Below are 20,280 nucleotides of genomic sequence, written 5' to 3'. Positions count from 1 at the left end.
TCTAAGACAGAACACTGAGATTCAACAGAGTAATGACAGCAAACACCTGAGGCATGAAAGGAGCGGGAAAGCAACGTAGCCAGTTAGGCCAGGATCAGCTGGGAACCCAGAAACGTTTCTCAGTGCAGGCAAAGGGCAAGTGAGAGATCCCCAGCAGCCCTCATTCCCACCACAAACTCTCATAACTCTAGCCATGGGAGACCCCCTCAACCTTCCTGGGCCCTGAGACTAGCATAAGGGAGCTGCCTGGGGACCTCACAACAGCATTGTTCCAGAAAGGGAGCTCACACTGAGTACCAAACACCACCCCTCTGAGACATTAACAGCTGCAGCACAGTGACATTTTGGGAGCTCAGCCCTGACAAGACTGAATCCTGATCTGGGGACCAACAGCCCCAGATCATCCTCCCACATCCAGCCAGAGGACTGCAGCAGAATGACGCCAGTTGGACCTAGTGGAGCAGAAGGGTTCCCGGTACTCTAACATACCCCTGAAATGGGTGGTGTAGCACGAGGGAGGATGTACCCAGGACAAAGGGAGTCAAAGCATGTGTTCCCCAGAACCAGAAACCCACCTGCCGGAGGCCATTGCCACTGACAGCAACTCAGGCAGCAGCAAGACCGCAGTACACCTGCATGCACCCTGAGGACAGGGTCTCCATGCTTGCCATCACTGGTGCAGCCTCCATTGCCACCACCAAGAGCCAAAGCATTCTCCACTGACAGCAAACCTGCCCCACTCCAGCAGCAGGGCACTTGAAAGTACCCTGAGGACTGGCTGTCCTGCTGCCAACACTGCCACCACTACCACCACCATGGGTGCCAAAGCATGCTCTCTCCAGAGCCTGAGTCTGCCTGCTTGCAGCTGTTCCCACTGACAGCAACCCTGCCTTCCCAAGCAGCAGGGCCACAGCACATTTCCATGCCCTGAGGACAGGCTGTCACCACCTACCACTGCTGCTGCTACTACGCAAACACTGCTTTGGGAGGCCTGAAGATTATAACACATTGCCCACTATGTGTACCACCAGAGGGCCTGAGGACAGAGCCACTTGGCCTGCCACTTCCCCTCCCCCAACTCCCAGTGCCTGAACAAGCCACCTGGGGACTTGAGGATCATTCCTCCATCCACCCCTTTAGGGGGCTGAGAATGAGCCCATCCTACCTGCCATTACTACCACCACAGCTGGCATCCACCCACACATGCCATCTGGGGGCCTGTAGGCTGGCCCATGCACCCACTGTAGCCACTGCTAACACCAGCATGGGCCACTTAGGAGCCTGAGGATTGTATTACCACCTCTACGGCCATTGTCCACACCATACATGCTGCCCAGAAGACCAAGGATGCATTCACCTACCCAGCTCACCACTGCCACTGCTGGCACCTGACCAAACTATCTGGAGGCCCAAGAACCAGTCCACTAACATCAGTGGCTGCATATATCACCTGGTGACTCAAGAACAGGTATGCTGAACATGCCATTACCACACTGGGGACAAGGACTGCCCCAGCTGGCATCTGTGTCCCCAGTAAAACTTAACCACAGCCTCCACTAACAATCACAGCCTAAGCCACTGAGGAAGTCACAAAAAACACTGACATTATTTATAGCCAAAGAAATCATACAGAGACTACACTACTGCATGCATCTAGACTCAAAGCCAAAATGTCCAACCCAACCAATAGCTCAGATACATCTTCAAGAAAAAATCTTGCCCTAGGAAATCTAATCCAAAAATTGGAAGAAATAACTGTTATACCAGATGTGCAGGTATCAACATAAAGACACAGAAACATGAAAAAGCAAGGAAATATGATGTCTCAAAAGGAACACAATAATTGTCCAGCAACAGATTCCAATAAAAAAGAGATGTATGAAATGCTGAGAAAAATGTTCAAAATATTCATTTTAAAGCTTAGTGAGAGACAAGAAATCACAGAACACAAAGGAATCAGAAATGTGATTCAGGATATGAATGAGACAGATATCATAAAAAAGTGATATAGAAACCCTGGAACTGAATAATTCAATAAATAAAATTTAAAAATACATTTCAGAGCTTCACTAGTAGACTAGATCAAGCAGAACAAAGAATTTCAGAACCTGAAGAGAGGTCTTTTGAAATAATCCAGCCAGACCAAAAATTATTTTAAAAAAGAAAAAGAAAAAGAAAGAACAAAACCTATGTGACATGTGAGACATCATAAAGTAATCAAATGTTTGAATTTTTGGCATTCCAGAAGATGAATAGAAGATCAAAGGAATAGAAAACATATTTCATGAAATCATAGCTTAAAATTTCCCAAGTTTAGTCAAAGACTTAGATATCTAGATATAAGAACTCAGAGATCACCAAATTGATACAGTCAAAAAGGTCTTCACCCAGCACATTATAGTCAAATTGTCAAAAGTCAAAGACAAAGGGAGACTTCTAAAAACAGCAAGAGAAAAGCATCTATCATATATAAGAGAGCTCCCCCTGACCCCAGTCATCACATTAACAATGGATTCCTCAGCAGAAGCCTTACAGGCAATGAGAGAATTAGATGATATATTCAAAGTAGTGAAAGGAAAAAAAAAAAAAAAAGCCAGCCAAGGATACTATACCCAGCAAAGCTTTCCTTCACAAATGAAGGAGAAAGCAAGTTTTTGTTTGATTCCCAGATAAGCAAAAACTGAGAGAATGCATCACCACTAGTCTGATTCTGTAAGAAGTGGTTAAGGAGTCCTACAACTGAAAGTAAAAAAATTGTATCTACCATCATGAAAACACATAAATGTATAAAACTCACTGGTATAGCAAATGTACAAATAAGGGGGAGAAAATACTCAAATGTTACCGCTATAGAAAACCATCAAGGCACAATGATAAAACAATAAGAGAGGAACAAGGGATATACAAAACCACCAGAAATCAATTAATAAATCAATGGGAATAAGCCCTCACATAACAATATTAACCCTGAATGTAAGTGAATTAAATTTTCCACTTAAAATTTGTAGGCTGTCTGAATGGATAAAAAAAATCACCCAACTACATGCTGCCACAATAAGCTCACTTCACCTGTAAAAACACGTATAGCCTGAAAGTAAAGGGAATAAAAAAAATATTCCCTACAAATTGGAAACCAAAAGTGATCAGGAGTAGCTATACTTAACATCAGACAAAACAGATGTTAAGTCAACAATGGTAAAAAGAGACAAAAATGGTCATAATATAATAATAAAGGATCAATTCAGCAAAAAGATATAACAATTCTAAATATGTATGCACCCAACAATGGAGCACCCAGGTATATAAAGACAATATTATTAAATCTAACGGGAGAGAGAGGCTCCAATACAATAATAGTTGGAGGCTTCAACAACCCACCCTCAGCATTAGAAAGATCATCTAGATAGAAATTTAACATAGAAATATTGGACTTACTGCACTTTAGACCAAATGGACAAAATAGATATTTACAGAATTACATTCTGTAAATTGCAATTGCAGAATATACATTGTTCTCATCAGCACATGGGACATTCTCTAGGACAGACCATATGTTAGGCCAGAAAACAAAACTCAACAAATTTTTTAAAATCAAAATTAAACCAAGTAACTTCTCAGACCACAATGGTATAAAATTAGAAATCAATGACCAGAGGGACTACAGAAACTGTACAAGTAGAAATTAAACAACACGTTCCTGAATGACCATTGGCTCAAGGAAGAAATTAAGGAGGAAATAAAAAGTGTCTTGACACAAATGAAAATTTAAATACAGTATACCAAAACCTATGTGATATGGCAAGCAATGCTAAGAGAGAAGTTTATAGCAACAAACATCTACATCAGGAAAAACAAACCCACAAAGCTCTCAAATAAACAACCTAATGATATACTTCAAAGAAACAGAAAAGCAAGAACCAAACCCCAAACCTGAAGAAGAAATAATAAAGATCAAATATAAGAGCAGAACTAAATGAAATAGAGACTAAAAAGATCAATACAAAGGATCAACAAAACAAATATGGTTTTGTGTGTGTGTGTGTGTGTTGTTTTTGAGATGGAGTTTCATTCTTGTCACCCAGGCTGGAGTGCAGTGGCACAATCTTGGCTCACTGCAATCTCTGCCTCCCGGGTTCAAGCAATTCTCCTGCCTCAGTCTCCCAAGTAGCTGGGATTACAGGCACCCACCACCATGTCCGGCTAATTTTTTGTATTTTTAGTAGAGACAGGGTTTCGCTACGTTGGGCAGGCTGGTCACGAACTCCTGACCTCAGGTGATCCGCCCGCCTCAGCCCCCCAAAGTGCTGGGATTACAGGCGTGAGCCACTGCGCCCGGCCCAAAAATTGATTTTTTAAAAGATAAACAAAATGAATAAACTTCTGGCTAGACTAACCAAGAAAAAAAGTGAAATGACTCAAACAAAACCAGAAACAAAAAAGGTCACATTAAAACCTAGAAGAAACAGATAAATTCCTGGATGCATACAACTTACCAAGACTGAATCGGGAAGAAATAGAATACCTGAACAGGCCAATAATAAGTAATGATGTTAAATCAGTAACAAAAAGTCAAACAAACAAAAACCAAGGACCAGATATCTGCCAAATTCTACTAAACTTTCAATGAAAAACTAACACGAATTCTTTTCAAACTATTCCAAAAAAGTGGAAGAAGAGGGAATATTCCCTGACTCATTCTATAAGGCCAGCATTACCCTGATATCAAAAACAGACAAGGCCGCAACATCAAAACCTACAGGGCAATATCCCTGATGAGCACAGACACAAAAATCCTCAAGAAGATACTAGCAAATCAAATCCAACGACACATCAAAAAGATTATACACCATGATCAAGTGTGATATATCCCATGGTTGTGAGGATAATTCAACATATTCAAATCAATATGTTGTGATACATCACATTAACAGAATGATGGACAAAAACCATGTGATCATGTCAACTGATGCAGAAAAAGCACTTAATAAAATTCATCATCCTTCATGTTAAAAAAAAAAACTCTCAACAAACTAGGCATACAAGGAACATACCACAACATAATACGGGCCATATATCAGAAACCCACAACTAACATCATGCTGCATGGGGAAAAGCTGAATGCCTTTCCTATAAGAATGGGAACGGAACAAGAAAAGGATGCCCACTTTCACCACTGTGTATTAGTCAACATAGTGCTAGAAGTCCTAGCCAGAGCAATCAGATAAGAGAAAGGGGGAAAAGAAAAAGCATCTAAATTGGAAAAGAGAAAGTCAAACTATCCCTCTTTGCAGATGACATGATCTTATATTTAGAAAAACCTAAAGTCTCCATGAAAAAACTCTTAGATCTGATTAACAAATTCAGTAAAGTTGTAGAATACAAAATCAACAAATAAAAATCAGTAGCATTTCTCTACACTAATAATGAACTACCTGAAATAGAAATCAAGAAGGAAATCCCATTTATAATACCTACCAAAAAGTAAAATACCTACAAATAAACTTAACCAAAGAGGGAAAAAAGCTCTCCAAGGAAAACTATAAAACAGTGATGATAGAAATTGAAGTGGACACAAACAAATGAAAGGACATCCCATGCTTGTGGATTGGAAGAATTAATACTGTTAAAATGACCACACACCTAAAGCAACCTACAGATCCCGTGAAATTTCTCTCAAAATACCAGTATCATTTTTCACAGAAATAGAAAAAATAATTCTAAAATTTACATGGGAACAAAAACAAGCCCAAATAATCATAGCAATCTTAAGCAGAAAGAACAAAACTAGAGGCATTATACTACCTGGCTTCAAACTGTTACAAGGATATAGTAACCCAAAGAAAAAAATATTTGAATAGATATAGACACATAAACTAACAGAACAGAATAGAAAACCTAAATATAAATCCACATTTTTTACAGCTTACTGATTTTTTACAAAGTCACCAAGAACATACATGGGAGAAAGGACAGTTTCTTCAATAACTGGTTCTGTGAAAATTGAATATACATATGCAGAATAAAGTATATATTTCATTGTATATCAAAATCAACTCAAAATAGATTAAAGACTTAAAAGAAATCTCTGAAAGTATAACACCACTAGAAGAAAACACACAGGAAGCACTTCAGGACACTGGTCTAGTCAAATATTTTATGGCTAGGACCTGAAAAGCGCAGGCAACAAAAATGAAAATAGAAAAATGGGACTATATTAAACTAAAAAGCTTCTGCACGGCAAAGAAAACAATCAGCAGAGTGAAGAAACAGCCTGTTGAATAGGAGAAAACGTTTGCAAACTATTCATCTGACCAGAAACTATTACCCAGAATACACAAGGAACTCAACTCAACAGCAAAAAAAAAACAAAAAAAAAAAACAAAAAAAAAACCCATTTAAAAGTGGGGAAAGGACATGAGTAGACAATTCTCAAAAGACATACAAATGGCTCACAAGTATATAAAAAATAGTCAGTATCACCAGGCATCAGGAAAATGCAAATCAAAATCACGAGATATCATCTTGCCCCAGTTAGAATGGCTATTACTAAAAAGACAAAAAATAACAGACGCTAGCAAGGATTCAGAGAAAACAGAACTCTTCTTCATACTATCGGTGGGAATGTAAATTAGTACAGCCATTATGAAAAGCAGTATGGCGATATCTCAAAAAACTAAAAATAGAACTACCATATGATCCAGCAATACCACTACAGGGTATTTATCCAAAGGAAAAGAAATTGGTATGTCAAAGGGATACCTGCACTCCCATGTTTATTGTAGTATGAGTCACAATAGGAAAAATATGGACCCAACCTAAGTGTCTATCTACCAATGGATGAATAGATGAAGAAAATGTGGTTTATATACATAATGGACTACTCAGCTATAAAAAGAATGAAATCCTGTCATGTGCAGCAACATAGATAGAACTGGAGGTCATTACGCTAAGTGAAATAAGCCAGGCACAGACACAAATGTTGCATGTTCTCACTCATATGTGGGAGCTAAAACACTAATCTCATGGAGTTAGAGAGTAGAATGATGGTTGCCAGAGACTGGAAAGGGTGTGTGTGTTGGAGGCAGAGGATGAAGGAAGATTGGTTAATTGGTACAAACATACAGTTAGATAGAAGAAATAAGTTCTAATGTTCGATAGCAGAGTAGGTGACTATAGTTCACAACAATGTATATTTCAAAATAGCTAGATGAGAGGACTTGAAATGTTTCCAAACCATAGAAATGACACATACTTGAGGTGCCGGATGTCGTGAATATCCCTACTTGATCATTACACACTCTATAACAAAATATCACATATGCAAGTAACAAAATATCACATATGCTCCATAAATACATGCAAATATTATGTATCAATAAAAATGTTTTTAAAGTTAAAAATGTATAGTTCACAAGATAGCTCAAATAAACTAATACAAATTTTACTTGTGGATAATACTCTGTGTGTTTAAAAGAAAGATACTAATTGCAAATAATCTATTGCTTCACTCCAAATAAATTGAAAATTATTAGATTTAATTATACTTTGAGATGATATATACTTCTTAATTGTTGAGAGATGTAGATTTTCTTTTCATTGCTAGTGTTTGTCTCTGTAACACATGACACTAGGTGACGTCTGGTGCCACACTTTCATTGGTAATAAAGACCTGTTCCTTTTCTAATAAGCAGCATATATATCAACATGTTTCCCATTCAATTTGAGTCCTCCTATAAATCTAGCACCTGTTTAAGTGCTATGAAAACAGTATTGGTCTCATGGAACTTACTTTCCTGTGCCATGACTCATATAAAGAGACAAATAATAAAATATTTAACCATAGTTTCAAAGTTCTACCTCCAGCATGGTAGGATAAGCCCAGTATAGCCTAATTCTCCCTCTAAAGCTCTAGATAAAATGAAGCAACTACATGGGGACTCTGAAAAGTAAACAAAAGTAAGTCGGTCATGGAATGTAGCCAAAAATGTAGAGGTGCTACCTCTAAGAGGTAAGTCTCCCAGGTCTTTGATTTTCTATCTCATGGCCTTTCCCCAAGGAAAGGACCTAGTCACACAACTGTGCAGAAGAGTAGCAGCATGAATGGCTAAAACTGCAATAAAAACCCATCTTTCTGGACAGAGGAACCAGGAAAAGGGGCCTCAGAAGGCCAGAATGTATGGGAATTTCCAGAGACGGGAGAGCTGGAAAGGGGGATCATCTGTATGTGAGTCTATGCAAGACTTGGGCTTATCCTTGAGTTTCATAAAGGTTGCACAGATCAACATAAACATAGCAAAGGTTTTAAAACCTGAACTAAAATTTAAACTACAAAAGATGGCTGACTTTTGTAGCTAGCGTGCACTGTTCTCATTGAGAGGAGACAAAGTGGTAAGTTAACATTAGTTCTTCAACTGTATCATCCAGGAGGACATTCTAGGATTCATCAAGTAAGTAATGCAACCCATGGAGAACAGAGAGGAGTGAGACAGGATAGTTGCTCACCCAGGATTGGTGTGGAGCCAAGGGAGACCCCCTATCAATGTGGAGAAATGGTGAGTGAGAGGCCCTGGGTACCTGCACTTCTGCCATGGACCTTTGCAACCCTGAGCTCAGAAGATCCTTCCTGACCCCTTCCACCTAAGGCCTCTGCACAGACACAGAGAGTTGCATGGAGTCTGGGCAAAGCCACCACTCAGGCATGTGCAGAGACCAAGGGGCCTTGGACCCCTGGGCTCATGGAACTAGTAGCTATAGCTCCAGCAATGGGGGAGGCCAGGCTCTCTCTCATGCCCCGAGGATAAGGGCCAAACCCAAGACAGACTGCATGCCTCGCTTTTGCTGTACCTTCCTGGACAAGGACCACTGGTCTGGGACCCCAGCATGACCACCCCAGCCCCACCTGAGCTCTCAGGCTGGTAGCAGTTCTGCATTTCCCTGGGACAGAGCCCCCAGAGGTAATAGGCAGGCCCACCATTTTTGCCACCGAGCAGCCCCACTCCTACTGGCCTCGGGCTCATGAAAAAGTGAAGAGCTTAAGCATGATTGTGCTTCAGCACAGCATAGCTGCCTTACGGAAAAGTAGCCAGGACGCTTTCCACATGGGTCCCTGTCCCTGTTCCTCTTCACTGGACAGGGCCTCCCAACCTGGGCTACCAGCACAACTCTGCTGCCCCGACTTGAACACTTTAGTCAGTGGCAGCTCTGCATTTCACTGATGAAGAAATCCCAGAGACAACCCACAGCCACTCTGCCACTGCAGCTGAAGTGGCACTGCCCTTATTGCCCTTGCTCTGGAGAAGGAAAAAAGGGACTGGTCACTTCACTACCACTTCCAGGATACCACAGCTTCCAAACAGAGAGGAGCCTAGTCTCTCTTCCTTGTGAGTCCCCACCCTGTACTCTTCACAAGGCAAGGCCCCCAGGAGCAGCTGTCCCACACCCAACTGAACATTCCTACTGGCAGTAGCTCTGTATTCAATTCAATGAGAAGACTTAACTATCCTAAATATATATGCACCCAATACTGGAGCACCCAGATTAATAAAATAAGTTCTTAGAGACTTATGAAGAGACTTAGATAACTACACAATAATTGTGGGAAACTTTTAACACCTCACTGACAGTATTGGACAGATCATTGAGGCAGAAAAACTAACAAAGATATTTGGGACCTAAACTTGACATTTGACAAAATGAACCTAACAGACATCTACAGACCATTCCACCCAACATAGAATGTACATTCTTCTCATCTGCACATAGCACATACTCTAAAATTGATCACACACTTGGCCATAAAGCAATTCTCAAGAAATTGAAAAAAAAAAAATCCTACCAACCACACCCTTGGAACACAACCCAAAGAAACAAGAAATCAATACCAAGAAGATCTACTAAAACCAAACAATTAAGTGAAAATTAAACAATCAGCTCCCCAATGACATTTGGGTAAACAATGAAATTAAGGCAGAAATCAAGAAATTCTTTGAAACTAATGAAAACAAACATACAACATACTGGAAACTCTGGACACAGCTAAAGCAGTGTTACAAGGAAAGATGATAGTGCTAAATGCGCACATCAAAAAGTCAGAAAGATCTCAAATCAACAACCTAACATCACACCTAGAGGAACCTGAAAAACAAGAGCAAACCAACCCCAAAGGTAGCAGAAGAAGAGCAGAGCTGAACTGAACTGAATAAAACAGAGACAGGAAAAACCACGTAAAAGATCAACAAAACCAAAAGTGGGTTTTTTAAAAGAATAAATAAGATTGATAGACTGCTAGCTAGACTAATAAAGAAAAAAGAGAGAAGATTCAAATAAACACAATCAGAAAGGACAAACGGGACATTACCACTGACCAAGAATATTATGAATACCTCACAAACTGGAAAACATAGTAGAAATGGATAAATTCCTGGAAACATACAACCTTCCAAGATTGAACCAGAAAGAATGTGAATACTTGAACAGACCAATAATGAGTTTTTTTTTTTTTTTTTGAGACGGAGTCTCGCTCTGTCGCCCAGGCTGGAGTGCAGTGGCGCGATCTCGGCTCACTGCAAGCTCCGCCTCCCGGGTTCATGCCATTCTCCTGCCTCAGCCTCCTGAGTAGCTGGGACTACAGGCGCCCGCCACCGCGCCCGGCTAATTTTTTGTATTTTTAGTAGAGACGGGGTTTCACCGTGGTCTCGATCTCCTGACCTTGTGATCCGCCCGCCTCGGCCTCCCAAAGTGCTGGGATTACAGGCGTGAGCCACCGCGGGGCCATGAGTTCTAAAATTGAATCAGTAATAAAAAACCTACTAACCAGAAAAAGCCCTGGACCAGACAAATTCACAGCCCAATTCTACCAGACACAGACATAGAAAGAACAGCTAGTACCAATCCTACTGAAACTATCCCAAATAATTAAGGAGGAAGGTCTCCTCCCTTACTCATTTGATAATGCTAGTATGATTTTGATATCAAAACTTGGCAGAGACACAACAAAAAAAAGAAAACTTCAGACCAATATCCCTGATGACCAAAAATGTAAAAATCCACAATAAAATACTAACAAACCAAACCTAGCAGCACATCAAAAAGCTAATCCACCACAATCAAGTAGGCTTTATTTCTGGGATAGAGTTTGGTTCAACATACACAAATCAATAAAAGTGATTCATCTCATAAACAGAAACAAAAACTACATGAACATCTCAACAGATGCAGAAAAGGCTTTTGATAAAATTCAAATCGCTTCATATTAAAAACCCTCAACAAACTAGATACCAACATATCCTAAAATAATAGGAGCTATCTATGACAAACCCACAGCCAACATCATACTGAATGGGCAAAAGCTGGAACTATTCTCCTTGAGAACTGGAGTAAGACAAAAATGCCCATTCCCACATTTCTATTCAACATATCGCTAGAAGTCGTAGCCAGAGCAATCAGACAAGAGAAAGAAAGAAAAGGCATCCAAACAGGAAGAGAGGAAGTCAAACTATCTCTCTTCATGGATGATGTGACACTATACCTAAAAAACCCCATAGTCTCTGCCCAAAGGCTTCTAGATTCGATGAACAACTTCAGCAAAGTTTTAGGATACAAAATCAATGTACAAAAATCAGTACCATTTCAATACACCAATAACATACAAGCCGAGAGACAAATCAAGAGTGAAAGCCTATTCACAACAACAACAAAAAGGAATAGGAATACAGATAACCAGGGAGGTGAAAGAGCTGTACAGTGAGAGTTACAAAATACTGTTGAAAAAAATCAGAGGTGACACAAATGAAAAAATATTCTATGCTCATGAATAGGAAGGATCAATATTTTTTAAATGGTCAAACTGCCCACAACTATTTACAGATTCAATGCTAATCCTGTCAAACTACCAATGACATTTTTTACAGAATTAGAAAAAACATTCTAAAATTCATTTGGAACCAAAAAAGAGACCAAATACCCAAAGCAATCCTAATCCAAAAGCACAAAGCCAGAAGCATCACACTATCTGACTTCAAACTATACTATAAAGATAGAGTAACCAGGCAGGGTGAGGGGGCTCACGCCGGTAATTCTAGCACTTTGGAAAGCCAACATGGGCAGATCACGAGGTCAGGAGTTTGAGACTAGCCTGGACAACATAGTAAAACCCCGTCTCTACTAAAAATACAAAAAAAAAAATTAGGTGGGCGTGGTGGCAGGCGCCTGTAATCCCAGCTACTCGGGAGGCTGAGGCAGGAGAATTGCTTGAATCTGGGAGGCAACAGTTGCAGTAAGCTGAGATCTTGCCATTGCACTCCAGCCTAGGCAACATTGTGAGACTCCATCTCAAAAAAAAAAAAAAAGTAACCAAAACAGCATGGTACTGATATAAAAATAGACACATAGACCAATGGAACAGAATACAGAGCCCAGAAATAAAGTCATATATCTATAACCACCTGATCTTCAACCAAGTTGACAAAAACAAGCAATAGGGAAAGGACTCCCTATTTAATAAATACTGCTGGGATAACTGGCTAGTCACATGCAGAAGATTAAAATTAGACCTGTAACTTTCACCATATACAAAAATCAACTCAAGATGCATTAAAGACTTAAATATAGAACCTAAAACAATAAATACCCTAAAAGAAAATCTAGGAAATACCATTCTGGACATTGGCCCAGACAAAGATTTGATGATGAAGATGCCAAAAGCAATTGCAACAAAAACGAAAACTGAAAAACGAGACCTAATGAAATGAAAGAGCTTCTGCACAGCAAGAGAAACTACCAACAGAGCAAACAGACAACGTATAGAATGGGAGAAAATATTTGCAAACTACATATCCAACAAAGGTCTAATATTCAGAATCTACAAGGAACATAAAAAAATCAACAAGCACAACACAAACAACCCCATTAAAAATGGGCAAAGGACGTGAATAGACACTTCTCAAAAGAAGATAAACACAAGGTCAACAAGCCTATGAAAAAATGCTCAATATCACTAATCATTAGGGAAATGCAACTCTAAATCACAGTGAAATACCATCTCACACCAGTCAGAATGGCTATTAATAAAAAGTTTAAAAAATAACAGATGCTGGCAAGGTTGTTGAGGAAAGGGAATACTTATACACTGGTGGTGGAAATGTAAATTAATTCAGCCACTGTGGAAAGCAGTCCGGAGATTTCTGAAAGAACTTAAAATAGAACTACCATTTGACCCAGCAATTTCATTACTGGGTATACACCCAAAGAAATATAAATCATTTTACCACAAAGACACAGGTATGCATATGTTTATCGCAGCACTATTCACAATAGCAAAGACACAGAATCAACCTGGAAGCCCATCAGCAGTGGACTGGATAAAGAAAATGTGGTACGCATACACCATGGAATACTACATAGTTATTAAAAAATGAGATCATGGCCTTTGCAACAACATGGATGGAGCTGGAAGCTGTAATCTTAAATGAGTTAATGCGGGAACAGAAAATCAAATACTGCATGTTTTTACTTATAAGTGGTAGCTAAACATTGAGTATATATGGACACAAAAAAGCGAACGATAGACACTGAAGCCTATTGGAGGGTGGAGTGTGGGAGGAAGGTGAGGACTGAAAAACTACCTGTCAAGTATTATGAGATTACCTGGGTGACAAAATTATCTGAACACCAAATCCTCAAGACACGCAATTTACCCATGTAACAAACCTGCACACGTATCCCTTGAACCCAAAATAAGAGTCGGAAAGAAAAATGAAAAATAAAATTCTAACTACAGCTCAGACTAACCCCTGAGTAGCAAGCACATCCACAGGGTAGCACCAAAGCAGCATAGGAAAGGCATTAAAATCGAATCTGAGATTAGAATCACTTTCCACAGAAAGCGAGAGTACGCTTAGTCACATGGATTGCCTACTAAAACAAACAAAAAATTAATATTATCCAGAGCATAAGAGAACACATAATCATATCAACATAATATTCAAATTTTCCAATATACACTCCAAAATGACTTGACATATTTAAAAAAAAAAAAAAAGGAAAATGTGTCCAATTCTCAAGGGAAAGGACGATCAACAGATGCCAATCCTGAGTTGATCCAAATGTTGGAATTATCAGAGAAGACTTTAAAGTAGCTACTAACTATGGTCCCTGGGGTAAAAGACCAAACTTGAAATGAACAGAAAGGTGTAGGTACTCAAGAGAGGAACAGAAACCACTCAGAAAATGAAGACTTAAAAAATACAGTATCTAAGATTCTAAAAATCTCTGGGTGAGCTCAACAGCAGAACAGATATGACAGAGACAAAAGTAAGTGAACTGCAAGATATAGCAACAGAAAATATCCAGCATAGATAGATATGAGGAACAAGAGAGAGGAAAAAAGATAGAAAAATAAATGAACAAAGCCTTAGAGACATGTAGGACACTATCAAAACAGCTAACATTCTTGTCACTGGATTCCCAGAAGAGAAGAAAATAACTGGGGCAGAAAAATATTTGGAAAAAGTAATTTCTGAAAACTTCCCAAAATTACTGAAATACATCATTTTACAAATTCAGGAACTAGAAACACACAAACAGAATAAATAAAATACCTCAACTTATCAGAATCAAACCATTTAAAACCTAAGTGTTTAAATCTTGATATAATCTAGAGAAAAACGAAAAATTACATATCGGGGAAAACTATTTGAATGACTACAGATGAGACCTGAAGATAGTCTTATGTTTTTAAAATTTATTTATTTATTTATTTATTTATTTATTTATTGGAGACATGGTTTTGCTCTGTTGCCTAGGCTAGAGTGCAATGACATGCTCACAGCACACTGCAGTCTCAAACTCCTGGGCTCAAGGGATCCTCCCACCTCAGCAACAGCCACCCTAGTAGCTGGGACTACAGGTGCATGCCACTAGGACCGGCTAATTTTTTTGTATTATTTTGTAGAGACAGTTTCGCCACGTTGCCCAGGTTGGTCTCAAACTGCTGGGCTCAAGTGATCCACCCACCTCAACCTCCCAAAGTGCTGGGATTACAGGTGTGAGCCACCAGACCTGGCCGAAAATAGTCTTTTACGAGTTTTAAAGCTTTGATTTTTCCGTAAGTGCACTCCTGGTAACTTGAAAACATTGCACATTTGTCTCCTTTCTGTGGCCAGAATTGTTTTGTATCTCAAGTATGGAAAGGAGCTTTGCCAGAATCCTCCCATGCTAAGTGTAAGTAGAGCAGTTAGACTTTAACATGGTTGTGTAATAGTAATGAACATTCACATCTGACTTCAGGCAAGGCATGGCTGGAATGAAAAACATTGACCGTTAAGTGTTTTAAGGTGAACTTCTCAGATACTAGATCTCTTAGCTCAAATAGTGGAATTTCGAGGAAAGTACAGGGTTTGCTCTTTATCTCCTGAGAAATGCGATGATGATTCTTTAAAGTACTGAGGGGTCAGGGAGAGGAGAAAACCATTAACCAAGAATTGTATAATCAGCTAAAATATTTTGCAGAAATGAAGGCAAAAGTAGAATAGTCTCAAATGAAGGAAAACGAAGGGAATTTGTCACAAGCAGACTTGCTCTAAAAAGAATGCTAAAATTCTTCAGGATAAAGGGAAATTATACCAGAAGGAAAAATGGATTTTCAGGAATGAAGCAAAGCATAAATGTAAATGGGTAAGTAAATATAAAAGACTATTTTTCCTCTTGAGTTCTACATGACTGTTGAAAGCAAAAATTATAAAAACATCTGATGGGGCTTCCATATATATAAATGTAATACATATACCAACTAATGACTAAAGGTCAGGGAGTGGGGTAGGAGACAGTGGTAAACCTATATGGTTGCAAGGCTTCTTTCTACATTTTACTTGAAGTGGTATAATAGTAATAGTAAGTAGACTGCAAAAGTTTAGGTATGTATATTATAATCCACAGAATTACCAAAAAATTACCAAAAAGTATATTAAAACTATAATATAGAAATTAAAATGGAATATTACAAATTTTTAAATAATCCATAAGAAAGCAGGAAAGCAGAAACATAAAAACAAAAATATAGAGGAAAAACAGAAAACAAATAATAAAATGGCAGGCCTAAATCCAACCATATAATTACATTAAATGTAAATTATCTAAACACAGCAATTAAAACACAGAAATTGTCAGATTGGAATTTTTAAAAAGAGATTTAATATGTGTTATCTACAAGTAACTTACTTTAAATATAAAAATAGATAGAAAAAAGATGGGAAAAATATACCATGGAAAAATGAATTAAAAAAAGCTGGACTGGCTGTATTAATATCAGACAAAGTAGATTTCAGAACAAAGACATTACTAGGAATAAACAGGGATAGTACAGATTGATTAAAAAGAGTCAATTTATCAAAACACAAGAGTTCTAAACGTGTATATGTCTAACAACAAAGCTTCAAAACACACAAAATAAAAATACACAGAAGTGAAATGAGAATTAAAGAAATCCACAATTATATTTTGAAATGTCAATGCTAACAAAATCATCAACTTGGTATGAAACTACATTCTGCCCAACAATAGGAAACAAAATATTCTTTCATAAGTGCACATGGGACGTTCACCAAGATATTCTGGGGCAACACAAATCTTAACTTGAAAAGAACTAAAATCTTAAAAGTACATGTGTGTGAGTGTGTGTGTGTGTGTGGTGGGTTTTTTTGTTTGGTTTTTGTTTTTTTTTTTTTAGATGGAGTCTCAGCCAGGCTCACGCCTGCAATCCCAGCACTATGGAGGCTGATGTGGGTGGATCACGAGGTCAGGAGTTCAAGACCAGCCTGACCAATATGGTGAAACCCCATCTCTACTAAAACTACAAAAATTAGCTGAGCGTGGTGGCACGTGCCTGTAGTCCCAGCTACTTGGAAGGCTGAGGCAGGAGAATCACTTGAACCTGGGAGGCAGAGGTTGCAGTGAGTCCAGATCGTGCCACTGCACTCCAGCCTGGGCAACAGAGCAAGATGCCATCTCAAAAAAAAAAAAAAATTGCTATATGGTAGCTCATATTGTTATCTCTTGGTGTGCTTTTATTGTTTTACTTGGCAATTTTATACATCTAAAGTATACTGCTACATAATCAACTTGACTCTTATTTACAAAGGACTTCAAAGCTTAGTAGTGACTTAAGCACTATTAGAGAATGTTTTAGTGCATATTGAGTATCAGTTATGATTTTCAATGGAAATAAACCCAAAAGGCAAGTAACTGTCATTATAATTCTGATTATTAGAATAGAACAATAGCTACATATTGGACATTTCACCTCCTGCCTTTAGAACCCTTAAGATGCAATTATTTAATTTTGAAGCATACCCTTTTTGTTTCCTTTGCAGCCTGAGAATCATTATTTTTTTCAAAACCTTCTTTCAGCTCCTAGTCCTTGAGTGATGAGTGTGGTCATATAGATGCTTATATCATACAGATAATTTTATATCATATAGATATTTTAAACACTGAATAACATAGCAAAAACCTTTGAAAGCAAGATGACACCTAAGACCAATGGCTACCATATAAGGCAAACATATCAACTGTGAATTGAATAGTAAATGCTACTCCTGCACCAATGAATAGTGTCATGCATTCAAGTACCAGGTATGGCTTTTTCTGCTATGACACATGACTTCTTAAGAGCAGATAATCACACAACAAACAACATATTATGTAATTAGCATTTTCTTACTTATTAAAAAATAAATTTTTAGGCTGAGCATGTCGGCTCAAGCCTCTAATCCCAACACTTTGGGAGGTCGAGGTAGATGAATCTCTTGAGCCCAGGAGTTGGAGACCAGTCTGGGCAACAAAGCGAGACCCTGTCTCTACACAAAATAAAACGTTTTTTAAAATCAAAAATAGACCAGCCGCTGTGGCTCATGCCTGTAATCCCAGCACTTTGGGAGGTTGAGAGGGGTGGATCACCTGAGGTCAGAAGTTTGAGACCAGCCTGACCAACATGGTGAAACCCCGTCTCAACTAAGAAATACAAAAATTAGCTGGCATGGTGACTGGTGCCTGTAATCGCAGCTACTCGGGAGGCTGAGGCAGGAGAATCGCTTGAACTCGGGAGGTGGAGGATGCAGCGAGCCGAGATCGCACCACTGAACTCCAGCCTGGGCTACAGAGTGAGACTCCGGCTCAAAAAAATAATAAAAATAAAAAATAAATTTTATAAGGAAAAATATCCCTAGAATATTTTTCCCCACCAAGGGCTACCTATTAATATCTCACATAACTCTGTGCTTGAAACACAATTTGGGAAATATTGCCTTAAGATTTACTTTGACTAGCAATTCAGTGTTGCTTTTTTAAAAAATTCCGTACTCTGGAGTAACAGTGTTCTAAAACTGCTGAAAAACATTGGTTCGAGAAAAACATTTAGAAACACAAACCCTTGGAATGTGAGATGAAAACCCGAGCTAAAGGGAGAAAAAGGAAGAGAGAAAGAACACACAGGAAATAAAGGAATACAGTCAAGTGAAATATGACCACAAAGAGGAACAGATCCATCTCATTTACCATTGGGGTATGGACGGACGTGTGGTGTTCGAGAAGACTGTTATTGGTCAGAGTTTTGCTCTAGATGACAAGTAGGACTGTAGTATCTCTAGGATGGGTCACTTCCCAAGCCCTCTATTACTTAAAAATTCAAGAAGGAACCGATGCTGGAGTACTTGTATCTCAGACTTCTAACCACTGCTCCTACGCTTTTCCAATATTACAACCAAAGACCAGTAGGGGGAGAAAAACGCACAGTACCCAACCCTATCAGTAGTAATCTCAAAAGTCAACAGATTGATTTACTCTCACGCAAACAGACGTCTAAGGTACGCAGTACCAAGACACCACCTTGAATCAAATCTATAGCCTATATGACATTTCTGAAGCCTCTATTGGCTTTACGCGAAAAAATCCCCCACGTCTTCTGAATAGTTAGAATTGAATCCTACAAGCTGGTTCGAATCAGAATCCGATTCAAAAAAACAAAAAAAAACAAAAAAACAAAAAAACAGCGCTTTGCAAAAGGTCCCCACGAACTGAGTCAAAGGACTGCAGAGGGCTGTGACAGTGCATTCCGCCTTAGGGATGGTATACAATTTAAACCATGTTGGCAGAAGAAAGCACAGCAACGCTTTGTAAAAAGCATTCTTTCTATTATAGAATCCATAACCACTCTGGTTAGCCACTGACAGCGGCGGTTAGCCACCGCGCCTCCTCTTACCCCCAAACTAATCTCGTTTCCTCTATGGGTGTAAAAGTGAAATAACCCACTTGCTCCCAATATTCCTTTCTATATCTCTACCCGAGCTCGCCTGCTGCTCGTAGAAACAAATATACTACATGTACGTTGTCCTAGGATGACACAACACCCTCACTACTCCAGAAAACGGATCATTTAACAAACGTCAGAAAAGCAGCCCCAACTGTACACAAACTTCGGGCGGAAAAGCAAGGCGCAGGCGCAGTAGCACATATTGTTACCCTATTTGCCCACTCCCTGCTCTTCCTCGCCTCAATTTCACTTCCGCTGCTGTGCGCATCTGCTTCCGGGGAATTGTAGGCCCTGCCCCTCCTCAGCTCTTACCCTCCTCTGCCGGAGGAGGGGGGGAGCCGAGGGGGTGGGGAAGAGTTCGTTGTTTGTTTACACGATGTGAGCGGAAAAAGAGACCAATAAAGTTTATTCTGGAAACAAAAGGAAAAAAAAACAGGGGCGACGGAGAAAGGAGTCGGGGGCGGGGGCGTGTGGCGGGGGCTAGCCAGGAGAGGGAGCGAGAAGGAGAAAGCGGCAGTTCCGGTGCCGGCGCTGCGGCCGCTGAGGTCTCGGGCTGCTGCTGCCGCGGCCGCTGGGACTGGGGCTGGGGCCGCCGGCGAGGCAGGGCTCGGGCCCGGCCGGGCAGCTCCGGAGCGGCGGGGGAGAGGGGCCGGGAGGCGGGGGCCGTGCCGCCCGCTCTCCTCTCCCTCGGCGCCGCCGCCGCCGCCCGCGGGGCTGGGACCCGATGCGGTTAGAGCCGCGGAGCCTGGAAGAGCCCCGAGCGTGAGTAGAGCGCGGACTGGCCGGGAGCGGGTGCGGTGGGAATGGGGACGGGGTGGGTGCCGGAGACTCCTGGGCGCGCCCGCCGTGTTGGGCGGGGGCTACGGACTGGTCGTCTCCCAGCGTCGGCCCGCGGCGGAGTTCGCCTGCGATCGCCGCTCCCTCTCCCTCGCCTGCCTCTGGCCTCTCCCAGCTGCAGAGGCGAGGGCTCGCCGCTC

The 20,280-nt window shown here is 40.2% G+C and overlaps 1 protein-coding gene and 1 long non-coding RNA gene across 3 annotated transcripts in view; one reads left to right on the top strand and one right to left on the bottom strand.

Annotated features, from left to right (window-relative positions):
* The window catches only part of LOC103882168, a 36,238-nt gene extending 16,495 nt beyond the window's left edge, over positions 1 to 19,743 (bottom strand). Inside the window, exon 1 of the long non-coding RNA XR_002520468.2 lies at positions 18,550 to 19,743. This is a non-coding gene — a long non-coding RNA (uncharacterized LOC103882168). The remainder of the gene's footprint in view (positions 1 to 18,549) is intronic.
* A 61-nt stretch (positions 19,744 to 19,804) lies between these two features.
* PIK3CA (phosphatidylinositol-4,5-bisphosphate 3-kinase catalytic subunit alpha) overlaps positions 19,805 to 20,280 on the top strand; it is an 85,830-nt gene continuing 85,354 nt past the window's right edge. Inside the window, exon 1 of one of the 2 annotated variants that reach the window (XM_031663561.1) lies at positions 19,805 to 20,065. The gene's annotated coding sequence lies outside the window, so the exon portion shown is untranslated. The remainder of the gene's footprint in view (positions 20,066 to 20,280) is intronic. The other variant, XM_003894806.5, reaches the window with a different exon arrangement.

This window comes from Papio anubis, chromosome 2 (assembly GCF_008728515.1).
Source record: "Papio anubis isolate 15944 chromosome 2, Panubis1.0, whole genome shotgun sequence".
Taxonomy (NCBI): Eukaryota; Metazoa; Chordata; class Mammalia; order Primates; family Cercopithecidae; genus Papio; species Papio anubis.
The sequence above is the reverse complement of the archived record's forward strand: the minus strand, read 5'-3'. Positions and strand labels throughout refer to the sequence as shown.